This window comes from Schistocerca serialis, chromosome 1 (assembly GCF_023864345.2).
Source record: "Schistocerca serialis cubense isolate TAMUIC-IGC-003099 chromosome 1, iqSchSeri2.2, whole genome shotgun sequence".
Taxonomy (NCBI): Eukaryota; Metazoa; Arthropoda; class Insecta; order Orthoptera; family Acrididae; genus Schistocerca; species Schistocerca serialis.
In genome coordinates, this window is record NC_064638.1 from 18452929 (window position 1) to 18475045 (window position 22117).

Consider the following 22117-nt stretch of genomic DNA (forward strand, 5'->3'; position numbering starts at 1 on the left):
ATTAGCAGTGTGTAACATGATTTACATGGCAGACAAACTATCACTTATAAAGTGATGAAATAACTCAACAGACAGGAAAACAATCATATACCTGTTAATAATGTGGGAGAGTATGAATGGACAGTTCATTATAGAAGATTGTGGTATGATGACACACTAATTCAGATATTACCTGAACTAAATGACCGGAAAGGCCTGAATGATATTGATATGAGAGAACTGACGGAAGCTATAAAAGCTACAAAATATAGGAAAGCCATTGGTTTAGATGGTATTGACATGGAACTGTGAAAATATGAATGGTTATTCCTGCATCTAAGACTTCTTCACATCAATGTTGGGAAATAAGAAGGTACCAGATAACTGGCTGAGAGCAGAAGTAATATCTATCTTTAAAAAGGGCGATAAAAATAAATGTAGTAACCATTGAGGTATAAGCCTCCTGGATACAGCCTTTAAATTATATGCCAAAATCCTGAATGCAAGACTTAAAAAATCATGGAATAGTTAATATCCGAAGAACAGTCAGGTTTTAGAAAAGGACGATCAACTATTGATAATGTTTTTACACTGCAACAAGTTATAGAAGAGAGACGAGAGTGCAATAGAGAAATCCATCTCGCTTTTTTTTATTTCGAGAAAGCTTTCGATAAAATGAATAGGGAAAAGCTACGGAATATCGTGGCTGCACAAGGTTATCCGTCCTCGTAAATGCTATTAGGAGTTTATACACAAACACCGAAATTATTATAGATGAGGGAAATATAACAACGAAGCCAATGAACACAAACAAAGAAGAACTGTCTTCAATATATGTATAGATGAAGTACCAGCAAATGGAAAATGTCGAACACAAGTGGAGTTCTTTTAGATCACGACACTAGGCTAAATGTAATTTTATATGCGCACGATCTAACTCTGCTTACGCAGAATGAAGATGACCTTCAAACGGAAGTCTGTAAGTTACAGCAGATAGCCCCAAATTACAACCTAACATTGTCGGTTGATAGAATGAAAGTTGTGGCATTTTAGAGCAGACAACTATTAAAATCTAAAATAGTCCTCAATAATAAAATTGTGGTGCAAATAAAACATTTTAAATATCTAGGATGTAATGTCACCTACAAATATAACCATAATGTGGACCAAAAATTAAATAAATTTAGTTCCATATGTGGAACCATCATAAAAAGTTTGCAGAATAAAGCCTGGGAAAGTTTTGTAAAACAATAGCAGTACCAACCATTACTCACAGGTTTCAAGTTTGGGAACAAGAAGACACCAAGAAAGTAGAATGCACGCTCAAGGAATGATATTTCTGAGAAGACTGGAAGGCTGTGCAACAGAAGATCAGAAAAGAAATGAAGATACAAGGAAACATTTAGGAATGTGTGACCTAAATCAGAAAATAGGAGAAAATGGAAGGAGAGCGTAGACAGGATGGGTGGAGAAAGACTCCCAGCAAAGGATGTAAATTATAAGTGTTCTGGAAGGAAAAAATATAAGAAGACCATGCTGCAAGAAATGGGTACCGTAACAGGCAACTTGCCTTGAGGAGGAGGGGGAGGAGAAGACGAAGATAAAAGCAAAATAACACATTTGTACAACCAGTTACACTGCTCTGTGTGTGTGTGTGTGTGTGTGTGTGTGTGTGTGTGTGTGTGTCAATCCCCATCTGGTACGTCCCCAGGCGGTGATTAGGGGAGGGACTCAGTAGATATGCCAGGTAGGTGGAAAATGACACTGTGTGGCGCATCAGCTTGCGTCTTGTAGCAAACACCGCATTACCTTGTGAGGTCAGTTCTTCATCCCTGCACATTACGAAAATGTGGAACGGTAAGTTACATTGGTGGTAGTGCTGCGAGGTCGTACACTTATACAAAGAATTAAGGTCCGATGACCAAAGAATATGCAAGAAAAAGGAATGGCTGAAAACAAAAGTTTAAAGAGATAGAAGAATTAAAGGAACAGAATGAAACGAAGAAATTCTATCGTGCTGAGGGAACGGTGAGAAAAAATTTTCAATCCAAACAAAATGCTTGCAAAAACAAAAATGGCAAAATAATAAGAGATGAGCAAGAAATATTGCAGAGGTGGGCAGAATACTTTGAAGATATGTTCAACAAAAAGTCGGATCTGGCCCCAAAAGGCACACAGGAACTGGAAGAGAACACAGAAACGAGAGAAATTGAAAGTTATGAGACACATAATCCAACAATGCTAGAGGTGGAAACAGTGATAAATAAACTAAAAAATAATAGTGCCCCTGGTGAAGATGGGATATGTCAGAACTGATAAAATCAGGGGGCAACCTCTATTGATCTGCATCAAAAATGAAGACACACCAAAAACTTCACAGAGGGTAAGGTACAAGCTAGTATTGTTGTTGTTGTTGTTGTTGTTGTGGTTTTGGTGGTGGTGGTCTTCAGTCCTGAGACTGGTTTGATGCAGCTCTCTATGCTACGCTATCCTTTGCAAGCTTCTTCATCTCCATGTTCCTGCTGCAACCTATGTCCTTCTGAACCTGCTTAGTGTATTCATTTCTTGGTCTCCCTCTACCATTTTTATCCCCAACACTGCCCACTGCCCTCCAATACTAAACTGGTGATCCCTTGATGCCTCAGAAAATGTCCTACAAACCGATCCCTTCTTTTAGTCAAGTAGTGCCACAAATTCCTCTTCTCCCAATTCTATTCAGTACCTGCTCATTAGTTATGTGACATACCCATCTAATCTTCAGCATTCTTCTGTAGCACCACATTTCTAAAGCTTCTATTGTCTTCTTGTCTAAACTATTTCATGTTTCACTTCCATATATGCATACACTCCATACAAATACTTTCAGAAAAGACTTTCTGACACTTAAATCTATACTTTATGTTAACAAACTTCTCTCCTTCAGAAACGCTTTCCGTGCCATTGCCAGTCTGTAGGCAAAACTCCTTTACTACTTTAAGTGTCTAATTTCCTAACCTAATTCCCTCAACATCACCTCATTCAATTCAACTACATTCCATTATCCTTGTTTTGCTTTTGTTGATGTTTATCTTATATCCTCCTTCAAGACTTTGTCCATTACTTTCAACTGCTCTTCCTGGTCCTTTGCTGTCATTGACAGAATTACAATGTCGTTGGCAAACCTCAGAATTTTTATTTCTGTTCCATGGATTTTAATTCCTACTCCAAATTTTTCTTTTGTTTCCGTCACTGCTTGCTCAATATACAGATTGAATAACATCCCCCTTCCCAACCACTGCTTTCCTTTCATGCCCCTCGACTCATAACTGCCAGCTGGTTTCTGTACAAACTGTAAATGGCCTTCCTCTCCCTGTATTTGACACCTGCCACCTTCAGAATTTGAAAGAGATTATTCCAGTCAACATTGTCAAAAGCTTCCTCTAAGTGCTAGAGACGTAGGTTTGCCTTTCCTTACTCTGTCTTCTAGAATAAGTCGTAGGGTCAGTGTTGCCTCACATGTTCCAATATTTCTATGGAATCCAAACTGATCTTCCTCGAGTTTGGCTTGTAGCAGTTTTTCCATTCATCTGTAAAGAATTCATGTTAGTATTTTGCAGCTGTGACTTATTAAACTGATAGTTTGGTAATTTTCACACATGTGAACTCCTGCTTTTTTTTGGGATTGGAATTATAATATTGTTCTTGAAATCTGAGGGTAATTAAACTAATAAAGAACATATGGGTAAATGAAAGCATGCCGGAGGAGTGGAATACTAGAATAATATGCCCAATGTATAAGAGAGGAGAAAAGCTCAATTGTGAAAACTGTAGAGGCATTACCCTACTGAACACATTATATAAGATTTTCTCTGGAGTGCTGAACAAAAGAGTAAAGAAGTGTGCCGAAAAGATACTTGGAGAATACCTGTGTGGATTCTAACAAAACAGAGGTACATCTGACCAGTTGTTGTTTGTTAGACAAGTAATGGAAAAATTTTACGAATATGAGATAGATCTCCACTTCCTGTTTGTTGACTTTAAACAAGCTTTTGATAGTATTAATAGACCAGCATTTTAAAAAGGGCTGAAAGAATTGGGCATCTGTGATAAACTGAGAAGGTTAATCGAGCTAACAATGAAGGATACAAAAGAAAAAGTGAACAACAGAATTACCAGGCAGTTTGACTTTGAGGATGGAGTGAAACAGAGTGATGGCCTGTCTGTAGTCCTGTTTCACTTAGCACTGCATAGTATCATACAAAAAGTAGATAAAAGAGATTTATTTTTATTTATGTATTTATTATCATTCTTTGCATATAGTCACCAACTGGTGACTTTTGCAAACATCGTAGCATTATTATACAATTTTTGTACAAACAGTAGGAATTTGCAGTTTACATGTACAAGAAGCCACTTACGGGTGATGCACTTGGCAATATATGCTACAGTACTTCATAATGCAACATACAGTTGTTACATAGATATTTGAATTTACAGCATGTTGTTACAAAAATAATATATATTACAATTACCTCAGAATAGTACATCATATAGATAGAAGAGTTAGGCCTACATTTAAGAATAGCTACATTTTAATATCAGTATTCATTCAGGGAGTACAAACATTTGAGAGTTAAGAATGATTTTAATTCCCTTTTGAATACTTTACCTCTGTGGCATCTTATAGCACTTGGCGGTTTGTTTAACCATATCTGGCCATTAATCCAAGGACTATGATCTGTTGTCTTTAGTTCAGTTCTGTTTCTGAAGAAGCAATCTATTTTGTCTTGTGTTATGGGTATGCACATGTTATAACTTCAAGTTGAACAAATATATTTCAAGGAAGACGCAATACATGAAAGTCAAAGATCAAGTAAACAGAGAAAGCCGTGTGTACACTTTAACAGTCAAATCATAACTGAGTCCATGTATAGCTGGCTGGCTGCTTAGGTGGCGCTGCGGCTGCACGGCTGGCAGACAGCGCCGCATGTAGAGGACGCGTGTAACTGCGCGGCGGCACTTTGAAAGATCGACGAGTCACAACACTCTTCCCCCCTTTGAAGTTTTTGCACAGGTCTTGATGTAGGTGGCCTGTAGATTGCTAACGTCCATAGATGTCGTTTTACTGGCCATAAAGTCTCGAGGAGGAGGCTTCCCGTACGACGGAAGTGTCCCCGATGATAACGGGTCGAGACGACAGGAGACGTGGGGCTCGAATCTGCTGGGGCCCCGTGCACCAATCTGCCCGTTGCGGTAAGTCCGGTTGTTATAACAGGAGACATGGGCAATGTGTCCGCATCCGTAGGAGAAGGAGGCGAGTAGAGTTGCTCCTACAGATGATGGTCATCTGGTTCCTGCATGGGCACGTCTCCTGGTGGCGCACAGTTCTTGTGCTGGCAACGATATGATGGTGAGATGATTGCGTTGTGAGTAATGAGAGATAACAGTATCCCAAGCATCAGGTAGAGCCAAAGGTGGTGTAGCAGCATCTGGAACAGGCGTTGCCAGCACACGAGGCCGAAGCTGGTCCGAATGACGCACTGCAACACCTGTGTCCATCTGGATTTCATACAGGCGTCGGCCACGGTGTCGTAAGATGCGGCCAGGACTCTATTTTGGCCGCCTGCCGTATCCCCGTACCCACACAAGGTCGTCGGTGGTGAACCGGCCAAGCAAAGGCGCCCACGGCCGTAAGGTGGAAGGCCGCAGAAGATGAAGTTACGAGCGGGGCTGTCGGCCATGTAAGAGCTCAGCCGGGCTGTGGTCGCCCATGGGGGTGAAACGGTAAGAAGCCAGAAATTGGAGAAGTGCATCATCAGCAGCAGAAGAAGTCAGGAGTTTCCTCATCTGAGCCTTAAATGTGCGGACCAGTTGTTCAGCCTCACCCTTTGACTGTGGATGGAACGGAGGGGCCGTGACATGCATGACGCCGTGACAGGCACAAAAATCTGCAAAATCGGAAGAGGCAAATTGCCGACCATTATCAGTAACAAGAGTAGAGGGAAGGCCTTCCAAAGAGAAAATGCGAGCTAGAGCATTGGTGGTTGCCGCGGTGGTAGGCGACGTGCAACGGACAATGAAAGGGAAGTTAGAGTAGGCGTCAGTAACGAGAAGCCAATAAGTACCTAAAAAAGGTACCGCGAAGTCAGCGTGAATACACTCCCAGGGCTTCTCAGGCGAAGGCCACGGTGACAAAGATGACTTCGGGGCGGCGGCCTGTGACGCACAAGGGCCACAGGCAGGGACCATGTGTGTGATTTCAGAGTCGATGCCAGGCCAGTACACATGTCGGTGCACCAGAGATTTATTGCGAGAGACACCCCAGTGCCCTTGGTGAAGGAGGCGCAAGACCGAAGCATGCAAAGACGCAGGTACCACAACACGCGGCGAATATCACCATTTGGCTTAACAACGACAAGGACAGGAGAGGCCCACTCACTGGAAGTGACAGAAAGCAAGACCCATGAAGCAGTGAGACGATCCAGCTCCCGTTTGACCTGATCACGAAGGGCCACAGGAATGGGCCCGAGCCCGAAAAAACTAAGGCCGAGCAGTGGGTTTGAGCATGATATGAGCTTCAAAGTCGTTTGCAAGGCCTAACCCAGGAGAAAAAAAGGGACGAAAATGTCGTCGACAAGGAATCCAGTTGAGTATAAGGAATAGTATCAGAGATGATACTGACAGAGTCATCTATGGAGAACCCAAAAACGCGAAAGGCATCGAAACCAAAAAGATTCTCCTCGTTACTAGGGTCAACCACAAATATGGGAACAGTGCGAACGACTGATTTGTAAGATACCTCAGCATCAAATTCTCCCGAGAGAGAAATCTTCTGTTTATTGTAAGTCCGTAATTGCCTACTGACAGATGACAGGATTGGAGAACCCAACTGAAGATACCTCTGAGAATTGATGATAGTGGCACCTGCATGCGAACATCCCGACCAAGTATTTGGACAGTGAGGAATAACTTCCCTGACAATTGACAGACAACACAGAATCAGAATCAGCGTCATGTTCATGAACATCATGTATGCGGTCGGATTTGCAAACGGATGACACATGACCCTTTTTTTTGCATTTGTGACACACGGCCCAACGTTGTGGACAATCTTCTCGTGAATGTTTCGTTAAACACCGCGGACATGAAGGAAGTTGCCGTGGGTTTTGCTGCAGTTTCTTAGAGGTTTGTTTACGGTTAGGCCGAGGCTGCGCTTGGGAGCGTAGTGCAGCCACATCGGCCGGCGGGGACACGCCACACGTTTCGTCAACATCGCACAGAGGTTGTATTTCCCCGACGTCACCCCATGCCTCTATTGGCACTCCAGCGGCGCCAGAAATTTCAAAAGACTGAGTGATGTACTGGACTTCATCTAGAGACGGATTTGCCAACTGAAGGGCACGTTGCCTAACTTCTTTGTCGGGTGCCGATCGGATAATAGCATCCATGGAATCGGCGTAGGATTCTTTGTGAACTTCTGTAACAAATTGACACTTTCTACTGAGGCCATGAAGTTCAGCAGCCCAAGCGCGATAGGATTGATTCGGTTGTTCTTGACAACGATAAAAGCCAACACGACAGGCTACCACATGCGTTTGCTTTTGAAAATAGACGGACAGAGGTGAGCACATTTCAGCAAAGGACAAAGACGCAGTATCCTTCAAAGAAGCCAATTGCGACAACAACCGATACATTTGAGGTGAAATCCATGAAAGGAACAGAGACTTACATGTTTGTTCGTCCGCGACATGAAATGCCAAAAAGTGCTTTCGAAGACGTTTTTCGTAATCAGACCAGTCTTCCGCCGTCTCGTCATAAGGAGGAAAAGGAGGTAGAGATGACGAGAGACACCCCGCATTTGATGCCGCGACGAAATCACGAATCGAATTTGTGAGAAGCATTTGCTGTTCTACGAGACCTTGCAATAGTTGCTCTAAAGTAGGCATGGAAACGTGTGGGTCAACGGTGGAAAAGAAAAATCACTACCTCGTCGCCAATTGTTATAACTTCAAGTTGAACAAATATATTTCAAGGAAGACGCAATACATGAAAGTCACAGATCAAGGAAACAGAGTAAGACGTGTGTACACTTTAATAGTGAAATCATAACTGAGTCCGAGTCTAGCGGCCGCTGGCTGGCTGGCCGCTTCGGTGGCGCTGCTGCTGCTGCATGGCTGCCAGACAGCGCTGCATACAGAGGACGCGCGTAACTGCGCGTCGGCACTTTGAAAGATCAGCAAGTCACAACAGCACACCAGAGCACTTAGTTTCATTATTTTTATGGTCCACAAAGAATGCTATTAATTTGTTCAGATACAAGGAATATACTTTTAGATATTTCTGTTGTACAAAGGTTTCCCTACATGAATATCTGTATCCTAGTTGATGCAGGGTCCTGATTGCTCTTTTCTGCAGTGTTAGGATTCTGTTCTTGTGTCTATCAGCAGCACATCCCCATACCTCTATCCCATAATTAATATATGCAAATATTGTCCCATAGTAAGCAGTTTTTATGTTTGTTCAGAGACTAATTTTGATAGTTTGCTGATTAAGTGCAGTGAACTGCTGATTTTATTGCATACAGAACTGATATGGTCTACCTATCTAAGATTTCCGTCTAGGTATATCCCCAAAAATTTGTATTTGTGTGTCGACTTTTTTGATGCCACTTATATTGTCAATACAGGTTTGGTATGAATTACCAAGTTTAAATGGTAATAGCTGGGATTCGCTAGTATTGACTTTTAGACCTTGATCATGAAAGTAAGTAGTTATTTGACTTAAGCCATCAGTTGCAACCAATGTCAAGTCATTAGTTTGTTTGCAAAAGAACAAAAGTTAGGTATCATCTGCATAACTTACTAATTGGGAGTACAGAGGTGCCTCTGAATCATTAATGTAGACCAGGAAAAGGAAAGGTCCCAATACGGAGCGCTGAGGTACACCTTGCTTTACTGTTTCATAGCTGGATTGGAAATGTTTGATCTGAACATTAATTTCATAACTCAGCTTTGTACACTGCTGATGATTGGTTAGATAAGTGATCATTAATTGTATGGATGTGGCATTTATATTGTACGTTTCCAGTTTGCTTAGTAGTAGCTCATGGTTCACTGAGGTCTAGAAATATCACTGCTGTCTGCATTCCCTCATCCAGGGCATCATACACTTTGTGGAGAAATTCGGTAATTGCCTTAAAGGTACTGTGATGCTTCCTGAAGCCATGCTGTGTTTCTGCTAGTAAATTATTCTTTGTGAAATAATCACTAAGTTGTGTCAACAAAACAATTTCAAATATTTTACTTAAAATCGGTATTAGTGATATGGGCCTGAAGTTTGATAGGTGTTCTTTCGATACTTTTTTTCATGCATAGGTTTAAGTGTACCTTTCTTCAATACTGATACTACTGTTGATCATATGAGTAATTATTCCAACTAATTCCTTATTGCATTTTTTAATTATAATACTACTCAGTCCATCCCAGCCAGATGAGGTCTTATTCTTTAAGTTATTTATTATTTTTCCTATTTCCTCCACACTCACTTCCGTAAATTCAAAAGCAATTTCCAGCCTAGGGTAAAGCTTTACCATCCGAGTCAGATCTGTGTTATTAACTGGATTCACAGCTGAAGATATAAAATATTCATTAAATGTATTGCAGATTTTATCTGGATCATTAATATCGTTTCCTTCATGTTGGATTCTGTCAATTTGAGCATCTAACTTAGGGGTGGCTTTGTGATATCTATTATTATATTCCATGAAGTCTTCCCTATATTTGTTGACTGAGCTATTTCCTTATCTAGCGTCTGTTTTGTTAAATTTGAGAGCCATTCCTGGAATTGTGTTTTAGCTTGATTGTACTTATCCTTAAATATTTGCAATTTAGTTGCCTTATGTAGCACTCTTAGATCCTCAATATTTTGCCTGAGTTTAATCATGTAAGCTGGAAGGGTCAGTTTGGTGTTTTTTACATATTGGTTGCGGGTTACTGCTTAACTTCTTTCACTGGGCAGCAAAAATTAAGATATTGTAAAATAATGTCATAAAATTTGGCCCATTTGTATTTAGACCCTTTTTGATGAAGAACTAGTTGCCATTTCTCAGATGCTAGCTTACTTTTAAAAGCATTAATGTTTTTCTCTTTAAGCATTCTTTTATGTTCTTCGACCTGAGTCCTTTCTTGAATGCTTGTGTGTTCAGTCTACAAATTGACATTTGTGGTCTGAGTAGTGGAAGTCCACATTCCAGCATCTAATACTATCTTTTACCTCTTTACTTAATATTCTGTAGTCTATTCTACTAGAAGTAGACCTAGTTACTCTTGTATCTGAATTTACTGCATCATAAGATTATAGGAGTTAAGGGTATCTATTAGCTTGCTGTTATGGTTATTGCATGATGTTGCCTCTATATTCAAGTCACCAAGTATTGTTCCCTCGTTTGGGTCAGAGTGTCCCACTATTCTACTAAAAATATCTATGAAACGCTGTACCTCTGATTTTGGTGGATGATAAATCCCAATAATTTTCTGTTTCACTGTGCCCTTTCCGTAATCTTTGATATGGAGGTCAGTGCCTGTCACTTCAGTCAAGCCTTCATTATTATACAGATCTAGATGGTTTAATTTATTTACTTTGAGCTGCTCTCTAACAAATAGTGGTACACCTCCACCTTTAAGATGCTGTCTACAGTAGCTATTCCCTAGGAAATAGCCCTCTAGTTTACAGTAAATAATGTCCTCAGATTTCAGTCCATGCTCGGTTAACTCAACTACATTTAAAAAAGTCTGCAAAACATTGAGCTTATTTCTAAGATATTGTATATTTAAGTGCATGAGCCTTAATGGTACTTTTAGTTTGTCACTTGGAATTTCCTCCTGTTCTGGATTGTTCATATTGGGCCAAATCCGGTTGGAGCTGGCCCTTTCCAGTAGTTTCCCTGCGTGTTGGCATTTAGGGCGATAGCCCATCTGTTTTCACAAATTATTACGTCAGCAGCTTTGTTTATGTCTGATGCAAGTCTCTTTTTACCAGATAGATTTAAATGTTGACCATGCGTTGTGAAACTAGTGTTTTCGTAGCTGTTGACGTCAAGAAGTCTTACGTTTTTTAACTTGGAGCAGAAATGTTGTAATTTTTGATTTGTTCGTCGAATTTCACTATTTACACAAGACCAGTCTGCCAGATCAAATCTCAGAGGTAAATTCCCTAATATCACATTTGTAGTCGATAGCAACTGCAAGATAACGACAGATTTCTTATAAATGCACTGGCCTCGTTGCAGTAAACATTGTTTGACCCCGCTATGAGAAAAAAAATGGGTACTCAGACTGGCAGATTCAACGTGCTCTCCACCCAACCACTACAGCACAACCTGTGGAGATGGATGAAATCACGAGGGAGGAGGTAGGCACTGCGTTTATTCCATATACAGGCGCACTCTCGGGGAAAATCGCCCGCATTTTGAAGAAACACCAGGTCGGAACTGTGTTTTGTCCTCCGAATAAAACTCGTGCACTGGTGGGGAGTGCCAAAGATGACCTCGGTTTGAGGAAGGCCGGCGTGTACCAGATTCCGTGTCAATGTGGCAAGTCGTATATTGGTCAGACGATGTGTACCGTCGAGGATCGATGCCGTTTACACCAGAGGCACACTCGACTCATGTATCCGAGCAAGTCGGCGGATGCTGAACATTGTTTGTCGGAAAATCACGCTATGGAGTACGAACGCACGAGGATTCTGGTACAGACGTGGAGATACTGGGACAGCGTTGCTAGAGAGGCCATCGAAATTCGCACCAATGACGACCTCATAAACCGTGACTGTGGCTATAATCTTAGCAAGGCTTGGGAACCAGTGATTGGGCTAATCAAGAGTAAATTGAGCAAACGTGTAGTTGCGACGACCACGGCGGACAGAGCCATCACACCGATGTCATCTCAGACGCCGTCACAATCTGTTCCACCGCGCGACCGTGGTGCGGGGCGCGGACGGTGGAGGGAGCACGCCGCGGGTGGAGGGTATTTAAATCGGCCGCCGCCGCGACCGAACCCAGTTCCCCCTAAGCAGCCATAGCGTACGTATCTCTGTATCGGCACGTTCACAGGAGCTCAGTCTGTCAGTTCACCTGATGATGGCAACATGTATGATCGCCGAAATATTGTGCCCGTTGGACACTGTAGACCGGCAGTACACCCGTGGATATTTTGCTCATAAAAATAGTTCTGAAGAGAAGGTGGAGGATATGCTGAGTGAAGATCAGTTTGGCTTCAGAAGGGGATTGGGAACAAGAGAGGCGATTCTGACACTGAGACTTGTTATCGAAAAGCAATTACAGAAAACTAAACCAACTTATATTGCCTTTGTAGACATGGAAAAGGCATTTGATAACGTTATCTGGCAAGAGATGTTCAGAGTGCTGAGGAAAAGTGGAATAAAGTACAAAGACATCTGTGTGATACTCAGCTTCTATAAGAATGAGGTGGCAGTGATTAGGAATTGTCACCATGAACAAGAAGCAAATATTAGAAAAGGGGTAAGGCAAGGATGTGCTCTCTCTCCTCTTATATTCAATGCTTACATCCAGGAAGATATAGACCAAGTTCGAGAAATTACTGAGGTGGGGATCAAAATTAATGGACAGAAGATAGACATGCTATGTTATGCAGATGACATTGCTGTAGTCACGGAGACAAAAGAAGATCTAGAGGAAGTCCTCAGAACAATGGAAAAAATTCTATGCTATCAGTATGGAATGAGAATAAACAAGAAAAAGACTGAAGTGATGGTATGCAGTACAGGAGCAGAATATGAACCTTTGAGAATGAGAATTGGAAGAGAGGAGCTGGAAGTGATAGAGGAATTTACTTACCTGGGAAGCAAAATCACAAGAGATGGTAGAAGCCGGAAAGAAATTGCGACCAGAATACAAAAGGCCAAAATTGCATTTAATCGGAGAAGGAACTTACTCACCAGCAACAACATCAGTCTGAAAATAAGGAAACGTATCATGAAAGGTTTCGTTTGGAGTGTGGCCCTATACGGACGTGAAACTTGGATGATTGGAAGAGAAGAGAGAAGACGGCTAGAGGCCCTGGAGATGTGGTGCTATAGAAGGATGATGATGATCAGCTGGAGAGACAAAGTAACAAATGAAGAGGTGCTTAGAAGAGTACAGGAAACCAGATCTCTGTGGAGGCACATCCAAACAAGAAGAGACAAACTTGTAGGGCACATCCTACGACACAACAACATCATTGGAACAATAGCAAAAGGAGCTATTGAGGGAAGGAATTGAAGGGGGCGACCAAGGATATCATACATGCAACAGATCATGAATGAGATTGGATGTAAGACATACGTGGAAATGAAGAGAAAGGCAGACAGAAGAGAGGAATGGCGCTCTGCTACAAACCAACCTCAGGGTTGAACACTAAAAGAAGAACTGTTAGCTAGGAGACATGTTTTTTGGCCAGGGATTGATGGCAGGATTATCCATTTTATCGTGCTTGTGAACAATTTGACTGTCAAAAGGTAGCTTTTGGGTCATCTCCATGCCCTAGGCCTGCTCCACACTTTCTATGTAAATGTGTTCATGTAGACTTTGCGTGTCCCATCTTGAATTCCTATTGGCTTTTGGTTGTGGACGCATTTTCCTGGTTTTCATTCTCCGGTGTGCATCGACATCAGTCAAGGACAATTCGTACACTTTTCAGGGATTTTGTGTTGAAGGGTTGCCTTATACCTTAGTTTCCAAAATGGGACCCATTTCATTTCTCACACCTTTCAGTTGTTTTGTTCCCATCATGTCATTCATCACAATATGGCTCCGCGATTCCACCCTCAGTCAAATAGTTAGGTAGAATGACTAGTGCTAACGGTGGAGTCTCAAATGAAAAATTTTGCTGTGGGTTCCTTCCTGGATGACGCCCTTCTCTGTTTGCTGAACACCTGTCACTTCACGTCTGTGAGGGAGCAGAGCCTGGCCGACAGCCACTTACGTTCCTCCACCTTCTATGGACTGCATCGCACCTGTAGTGCTCGGGTCCGTCTGGCCACTCTGTGCCAGATTGCCGGTGTGGGCACGAGGGTTCGGTTGCTGGCCCAAGTGGATACCAGCCACCATTGTCCACCAGTGCCTTCGCGATATCCGTACGGCCGACAGGTCGGTAGTGCACCACTTCAGTGTGTCGTGCCTCCACTCTCTGCCAGAAGCTACGTGCTCACGAGTGTGGCCCCTGTCGTCGCAGTCCGCCCCACTGTCCTGTGCCACGAGCCATCTGTTGCCGACTGTGGAGGAGCACCTGTTCCTTTGGCTGCCTTCTTCACGAGGAGCACCATGGGGTTCCAGCTCTGTCTTCTCCACACTGGGACCTGCCTGCCGACGATGACGATGCAGAGATGGCGCCGGCACCCTCCTCTCCGGCACTGTCATCAGGTGTCACGCAGACCCACCAGACCCTGCGTGACTGCGTCTCTGCACTTTCTGGCCCTCTGCTCTGGTGCCTGCCTAGCACATCATCTGGCTCTCTCCCCTGTCAATGGCTGCCACCACTGTGGATCTGACGGACGTGTGTCTCGCCAGGCCACCGGCATCTCTTCCGTCGACTGGGCACCCGCTTCTCGTGAGGGAGAGGTGTGCCGTATCCTGTTACTAGTGCACGTGAGAGCGAGTGCACCGAGTGTGGGTTGCTGCTCGTATCACCCGCCAACTGTATCAGTGCGAGCTGGCCTCTAGAGGCCACCACTAGAAGGCGTGCACACGGATCGGTCTCCTCCACTCCGTCTCCCGACAGCCCGTGCCTACGTATGTGCTGAACATTGCCGATTGAATCTCTTGTCGTATTTCTAGTCTATATCGCGCACACCAGCGTTCTGCATCTTGTGGAGTCCCAATGTTCAGTTGTTGTGAATAAAGTTATAGTTATGTGACTTGGATCGGCTTTGTGTATTATTTGGTTACTACAAGTCCTGTAACGTATTGTTGACCTCATCATTATTAGTTATTGAGCAATATGTCAATGGGGAAAGGGTGACTGATGGAAGAAACCATGATAGCATTTGCCTAAATTCATTTAGGAAACCACCAAAATCTACACTGAATCCGGCTCCCAAATATGAGTTAATTGCAATAACCGCTACATCACCTCACTCATTGGTCCTGTTTAGGTTTTTAACGGTAACACCAGTTCATCGTATTGTAGTCTCTGCTTATTAGGGGCAAACATTTTGGGATTTTTCGCTGTATGTTCATTCTATGAAAGGAGAGACTGTATATTTCTCCTTAAGTGCAACTAAAGTACATGGCATTTAAAAATGGATCACGTATTCCTATAGGAGGTAGTATTAGTTAAAACTAGAAGAAAAGTTCCTATAATTAGATGTTAGGTTTTACTAGTGATGAGTGATGCATAGTAAGCAATGGTGTAGGTCATCACAAGAGATGGCATGATAAATTACCACAATACGCACATAAGGCAGTCGTGAATGTGAGGTATCAGGATTGCTTCAGTATCAGTGTATGGGCCGGAATTGTTGGTGATATATTCGAAGGACCGTATACATTACCAAACAGATTAGCAGGTATCACCAATTTCTGAGTGATGTATTATCGGCAGTGTTAGAGAATGTTACTGTTGTATGTTACAATTATGAATACAATTTACAGTATACATCACACATACAAAGTACAGGTTCACGGTTGAACTGAGTACGTACAGGGTTGACTCGATGCTGCAAAAATACAGTTGGCCAAAACAAAGTTCGTGAAAGTCCAGGAAACATAGCCAATTGTCACATTAGTATACAAGTTTTTACACAGGCCTGATACCAGTGGAAGGGACCACGCCAGGCAGGGGATCTTCGTTAAAGACAGGCCGCAGTCACAGGGTCCAGCTACGTGACATGATGTGTGGTCCAGGGGCAAGGTGTATACTAATAGTGTCCCTTGGGGCGAACTCGAATTGATTATGGTGTCGTCTGGGATCGGGACCTCGAGTGATGGTCGATCTTCAGTAGCTACAGTAATTCTGTATTGCTGCCGAATTCGGCTACAGCATCTCCACCCCCCACCCCCCTCCTGTCCAACCAGGATGACATGTGGAATTGGCCTGATTTGTTCCATGTCGATCTCAGATGTGGGGAGAGAAGTGACGGATCTGAGAGATTCTGCACATCTACGACATCACACCAATCAACTAGATTGTGTCAGATACGATGGGGTCTTTGTCATTTGTGGAATGCCAGTCAGCTTCTTCTGGTTCTGAAACAGATAGAGTTGTGAATGATAGAGCCCAGTTCGTATTCACTAGTTGTGGGGGTCCACTGCCGGTCAGAGATGACAGAGCATCGGATCTCAGCTGCTGCATATCCAGCTGGAGCCACAGGTTATACGGTATGTCTGGAATTTCCAGAGGTGACCCCTGGCGGGACTAGGATGTTGCTCTTAGCAGTGATCTTATACACCAGGTTGCCTCGTGATTTCCAGACCGAGGCGAGAACACAGGTCAGACAGTGCCCGAACAATTGAGCCGATGCCACAGTGCCTGTCCGGCACCGGTTGCAGACGGCAGCCTAGGCTCGATGGCGGTCCGGCAGTGACAGCAGAGTGAGGACAGGCAGAGGTTGCCTGCTGGAAGCATCTCTGCTGATCTCTTCCCTGCCATCAATGTGGTTTTGTACGTGGATAAAAACAATGTGAGGGCATCTTCTGATGGTGTGGATTTCGTTGTTGTTGTTGTTGTTGTGGTCTTCAGTCCAGAGGCTGGTTTGATGCAGCTCTCCATCCTACTCTATCCTGTACAAGCTTCATCATCTCCCAGTACCTACTGCAACCTACATCCTTCTGAATCTGTTTAGTGTATTCATCTCTTGGTCTCCCTCTACATTTTTACCCTCCACGCTGCCCTTCAATACTTAATTGGTGATGCCTCGGAATATGCCCTACCAACTGATCCCTTCTTCTAGTCAAGTTGTGCCACAAATTTCTCTTCTCTCCAATTCTATTCAATACCTCCTCATTAGTTATGTGATCTACCCATCTAATCTTCAGCATTCTTCTGTAGCACCACATTTCGAAGGCTTCTATTCTCTTCTTGTCTAAACTATTTATCGTCCACATTTCACTTCCATACACGGCTACACCCCATACAAATACTTTCAGAAACGACTTCCTGACACTTAAAGCTATACTCGATGTTACAAATTTCTCTTCTTCAGAAAACGCTTTTCTTGGCATTGCCAGTCTACATTTTATATCCTCTCTACTTCGACCATCATCAGTTACTTTGCTCCCCAAATAGCAAAACTCCTTTACTGCTTTAAGTGTCTCATTTCCTAATCTAATTCCCTCAGGGTCACCCGACTTAATTCGACTACATTCCATTATCCTCGTTTTGCTTTTGTTGATGTTCATCTTATATCCTCCTTTCAAGACACTGTCCAATCTGTTCAGCTGCTCTTCCAGGTCCTTTGCTGTCTCTGATAGAATTACAATGTCATCGGCGAACCTCAAAGTTTTTATTTCTTCTCCATGGATTTTAATTCCTATTCCGAATTTTTCTTTTGTTTCCTTCATTGCTTGCTCCATATACAGATTGAATAACATCGGGGAGAGGCTACAACCCTGTCTCACTCGCTTCCCAACCACTGCTTCCCTTTCATGCCCCTCAACTCTTACAACTGCCATCTGGTTTCTGTACAAATTGTAACTAGCCTTTTGCTCCCTTTATTTTACCCCTGCCACCTTCAGAATTTGAAAGAGATTATTCCAGTCAACATTGTCAAAAGCTTTCTCTAAGTCTACAAATGCTAGAAACGTAAGTTAGCCTTTCCTTAATTTATTTTCTAAGATAAGTTGTAGGGTCAGTATTGCCTCACGTGTTCCAACATTTCTACGGAATCCAAACTGATCTTCCCTGAGGTCGGCTTCTACCAGTTTATCCATTCGTCTGTAAAGAATTCGCGGTAATATTTTGCAGCCTTGCTTTTAAACTGATAGTTCGGTAATTTTCACATCTGTCAACACCTGCTTTCTTTGGGATTGGAATTATTAAATTCTTCTTGAAGTCTGAGGGTATTTCGCCTGACTCATACATCTTGGCTCACTAGAGTTTTGTTAGGTCTGGCTCTCCCAAGGCTGTCAGTAGTTCTAATGGAATGTTGTCTACTCCCGGGGCCTTGTTTCGACTTAGGTCTTTCAGTGCTGTGTCCAACTCTTCACGCAGTATGATATCTCCTATTTCATCTTCATCTGCATTCGCTTCCATTTCTATAATATTGTCCTCAAGAACATCACCCTTGTATAGACCCTCTATATACTCCTTCCACCTTTCTGCTTTCCCTTCTTTTCTTATAACTGGGTTTCCATCAAAGCTCTATATATTCATGCATTTGATCATATGGGTAATTATTCCAACTAATTCCTTATTGCATTTTTTAATTATAATACTACTCAGTCCATCCCAGCCAGATGAGGTCTTATTCTTTAAGTTATTTATTATTTTTCCTATTTCCTCCACACTCACTTCCGTAAATTCAAAAGCAATTTCCAGCCTAGGGTAAAGCTTTACCATCCGAGTCAGATCTGTGTTATTAACTGGATGCATTTGTTCTCTAGCCAACCCTGCTTAGCCATTTTGCACTTCCTGTCGATCTCATTTTTGAGACGTTTGTATTCCTTTTTGCCTGCTTCATTTACCACATTTTTATATTTTCTCCTTTCGTCAATTAAATTCAGTATCTCTTCTGTTACCAAGTATTTCTGTTAGTCCTTGTCTTTTTACGTACTTGATCCTCTGCTGCCTTCACTATTTCATCTCTTAAAGCTACACATTCTTCTTCTACTGTGTTTCTTTCCCCCATTCTTGTCAACCATTCCCTAATGCTCTCCCTGAAGCTCTCTACAACCTCTGGTTCTTTCAGTTTATCCAGGTCCCATCTCCTGAAATTCCCACCTTTTTGCAGTTTCTTCAGTTTTAATCTACAGTTCATAACCAATAGATTGTGGTCAGAGTCCACATCTGCCCCTGGAAATGTCTTACAATTTAAAACCTGGTTTATGATTCTTGAACCAAGTGTTGGCTATAATTAAGTTCTGTGCAAAATTCTACCAGGTGGCTTCCTCTTTCATTCCTTACTCCCATTCCATATTCACCTAGTACATTTCCTTCTCTTCCTTTTCCTACTATCGAGTTCCAGTCACCCATTACTATTAAATTTTGGTCTCCCTTCACTATCTGAATAATTTCTTTTATCCTATTATACATTTCGTCAATCTCTTCATCATCTGCGGAGCTAGTTGGCATACAAACTTGTACTACTGTGGTATGTGTGGGCTTCATATCTATCTTGGCCACATTCTCCATGCTGTTTGTAGTAGCTTACCCGCATTCCTATTTTCCTGTTCGTTGTTAAACCTACTCCAGCATTACCACTATTTCATTTTGTGTTTATAACCCTGTATTCACCTGAGCAGAAGTCTTGTTCCTCCTGCCACCGAACTTTACTAAGTCCCACTATATCTAACTTTAACCTATCCACTTCCCTTTTTAAATTTTCTAACCTACCTGACCGATTGAGGGATTTGACATTCCACGCTCTGATCCGTAGAACGCCAGCTTCTTTCTCCTGATAACATCGTCAACTGAGTAGTTCCTGCTCCGAGATACGAATGGGGGACTAGTTTACCTCCGGGATATTTTACCCAAGAGGACGTCGTCATAATTTAACCATACAGTAAAGCTGCATGCCCTCAGGAAAAATTACGGCTGTAGTTTCCCCTTGCTTTCAGCTGTTCGCAGTACAAGCACAGCAAGGCCATTTTGGTTAGTGTTACAAGGCCAGATCAGCCAGTCATCGAGACTGTTGCCCCTGCAACTACTGAAAAGGCTGCTGCCCCTCTTTAGGAACCACATGTTTGTCTCGCCTCTCAACAGATACCCCTCCGTTGTGGTTGCACCTACGGTCCGGCAAGCCTCCCCACCAATGGCAAGGTCCACGGTTCACGGGGGAGGGAATTTCGTTATTTTCCCCATTTTCTCATTGAAAGTGCACACTGACCTTTCCACCTCTCCATTACATTAGAAGTGGAGTGGTGCCACTAGAAGGTGTTGTACCCCTTGCTGCTTACAGAATTTTGAAAACTGAGTTGTCTGTTATCTGAGGCAGTGACCTTCGGAGGGCCCTCAGTGCACAAAAATTTGCAAAAAGTTATGTGAATACATGATGTCTGTTCTTTTAAACATGTCTGAAATAGCAGACACCTCACGGAATCCTCACTTGTGATAAATTATATGTAAATTGAAGTTGGAGTGGGGAGAAAGGGAAGGAAAGGGAATGGAATGGATTGGATTATTGATGTCAGCTGTATCGGTACATTACGTGGAATCAGCACCACATATCTGTAGTACCTGTCCACGTCCTCCGTGCTCGCTACGCAGAGATTCTCGCAGGAAGTCGAGCATATTTTTTCATATGCACTGAAGAAGGTGGATTAATTGCCCATCAGTTATATTTTCACTCGTCACCACTGATTCCACATAATGTCTCGATGCAGCTGACGTCCACAGTCCCTTTCCTTTCCTTCTTCCCTTCTCCCCCTACCCCCCTCCCCCACCCATCCACCTTCAATTCACATATTTAATAAAAGACCTCGATCACGTTTGCTGTTGTCATTGAACCCGTGGCTCTGAGACATGGTAGCACTTGTAAAGTTAACAATAATTTTATGGGTTAACCAGTTTTCAGATTTATTAAAGGTTCTATGCTGTGCATGCTGTAAAGTGACATAGGTACGTATCCCAGTCATCATCGCCATCTGTAAATAATGGAAATGATGCAATTGCCGTTTCTCATTTCTGATAGACAAAACTGCTATTTCCTGCTGTAGTAAGGCCAATTGCTGTTCACGTTTTTCCAGTTGTCGGTTTTGTTGCGGCTGTGCCCTCATTTGATGTTTTGTGGTTCCCGGCTGGACGAGGAGAGGGTGGTACGATAGGTGGGTGGCCGGTTTCCCCTCACCACAACACAAAAAACACACGTGGTTAAAATACACTTTATTCAGGAACCAATGGAATACTTAACTTCAGTGATGTCCAGTCTGAGGTTCTAAGGTTAACAGCAATCAAATAACATGTACTAATTCTCAAATCTTGTCCGTGTCCGTATCACAGCTATATACAATGACTAATGCTCCCTCACAGCTAGCTAAGGTCTGAGGCAATGACTTTCACTGTGGAAGACTAGAGCACTGTGTAACATATTGAGGTGCAATGTGAGCTGAGTCCCGATGTGACATACTGAGATTGAGACAGCTCAGTTGGCTTCGGTAGCAGTGGCCTATACGCACGCTGCCCTGGGGGCATTATCGGTGCGTAGCCTGAGGGCGCACTTAGTTCTGCACCTGCTATAGAATGTTTCCTAGTGCTAACCAGTGTGCTAGCAAAGGTGTACGCCATCACAGGTTTTGTTCCCGTTGCGAGACCAGTAGTTATCAGTCGAGCTGCTGCTGCTGTTTCTGCTGTTGTAGAAGCCACTGTCTCATAAATTCCAAATACGCTTCACTTGATTTTCAGTGTACTCATTGCCACTGGCGTAAACTGGAGACTTCTGGACCTGTCTGAAGAAATCGTGTTCATTTCATTACATGAATGTGTTTGTTGTTGTTGTGGTCTTCAGTCCATAAATTGATTTGATGCAGCTCTCCTTGCTACTCCACCCTGTGTAAGCCCCTTCTTCTCTGAGTAACTGCTACAACCTACTACCTTCTGAGTCTGAGTACTGTATTCGTGTCTCGGTCTCCCTCTACAGTGTTTACCCCACCCCACTTCCCTCTAGTGCTAAATTGGTGAATCCTTGATGTCTCAGAATATGTCGTACCAACTGATCCCTTCATCTAGTCAGATTGTGGAACAGATTTCGTTGCTCCCCAGTTCTATTCAGTACTTTCTCATTAGTTATGTGATCCACCCATCTAATCTTCGGCATTCTTTTGTAGCACCACATTTCAAACGCTCCTATTCTCTTCTTCTCTAAAATGTTTGCTGTCCACGTTTCACTTCCAAACGTGGCTATACTCCATACAAATACTATGAGAAAAAATTTCCTGACACTATATATATACTCTATGGTAACAAATTTGTTGTCTTCAGAAATGCTT

The 22117-nt window shown here is 42.8% G+C and overlaps 1 protein-coding gene across 2 annotated transcripts in view; it reads left to right on the forward strand.

Moving 5' to 3' along the window:
- The window catches only part of LOC126460590 (kanadaptin), a 289123-nt gene that overhangs the window by 120087 nt on the left and 146919 nt on the right, over positions 1-22117 (forward strand). The window lies entirely within an intron of this gene.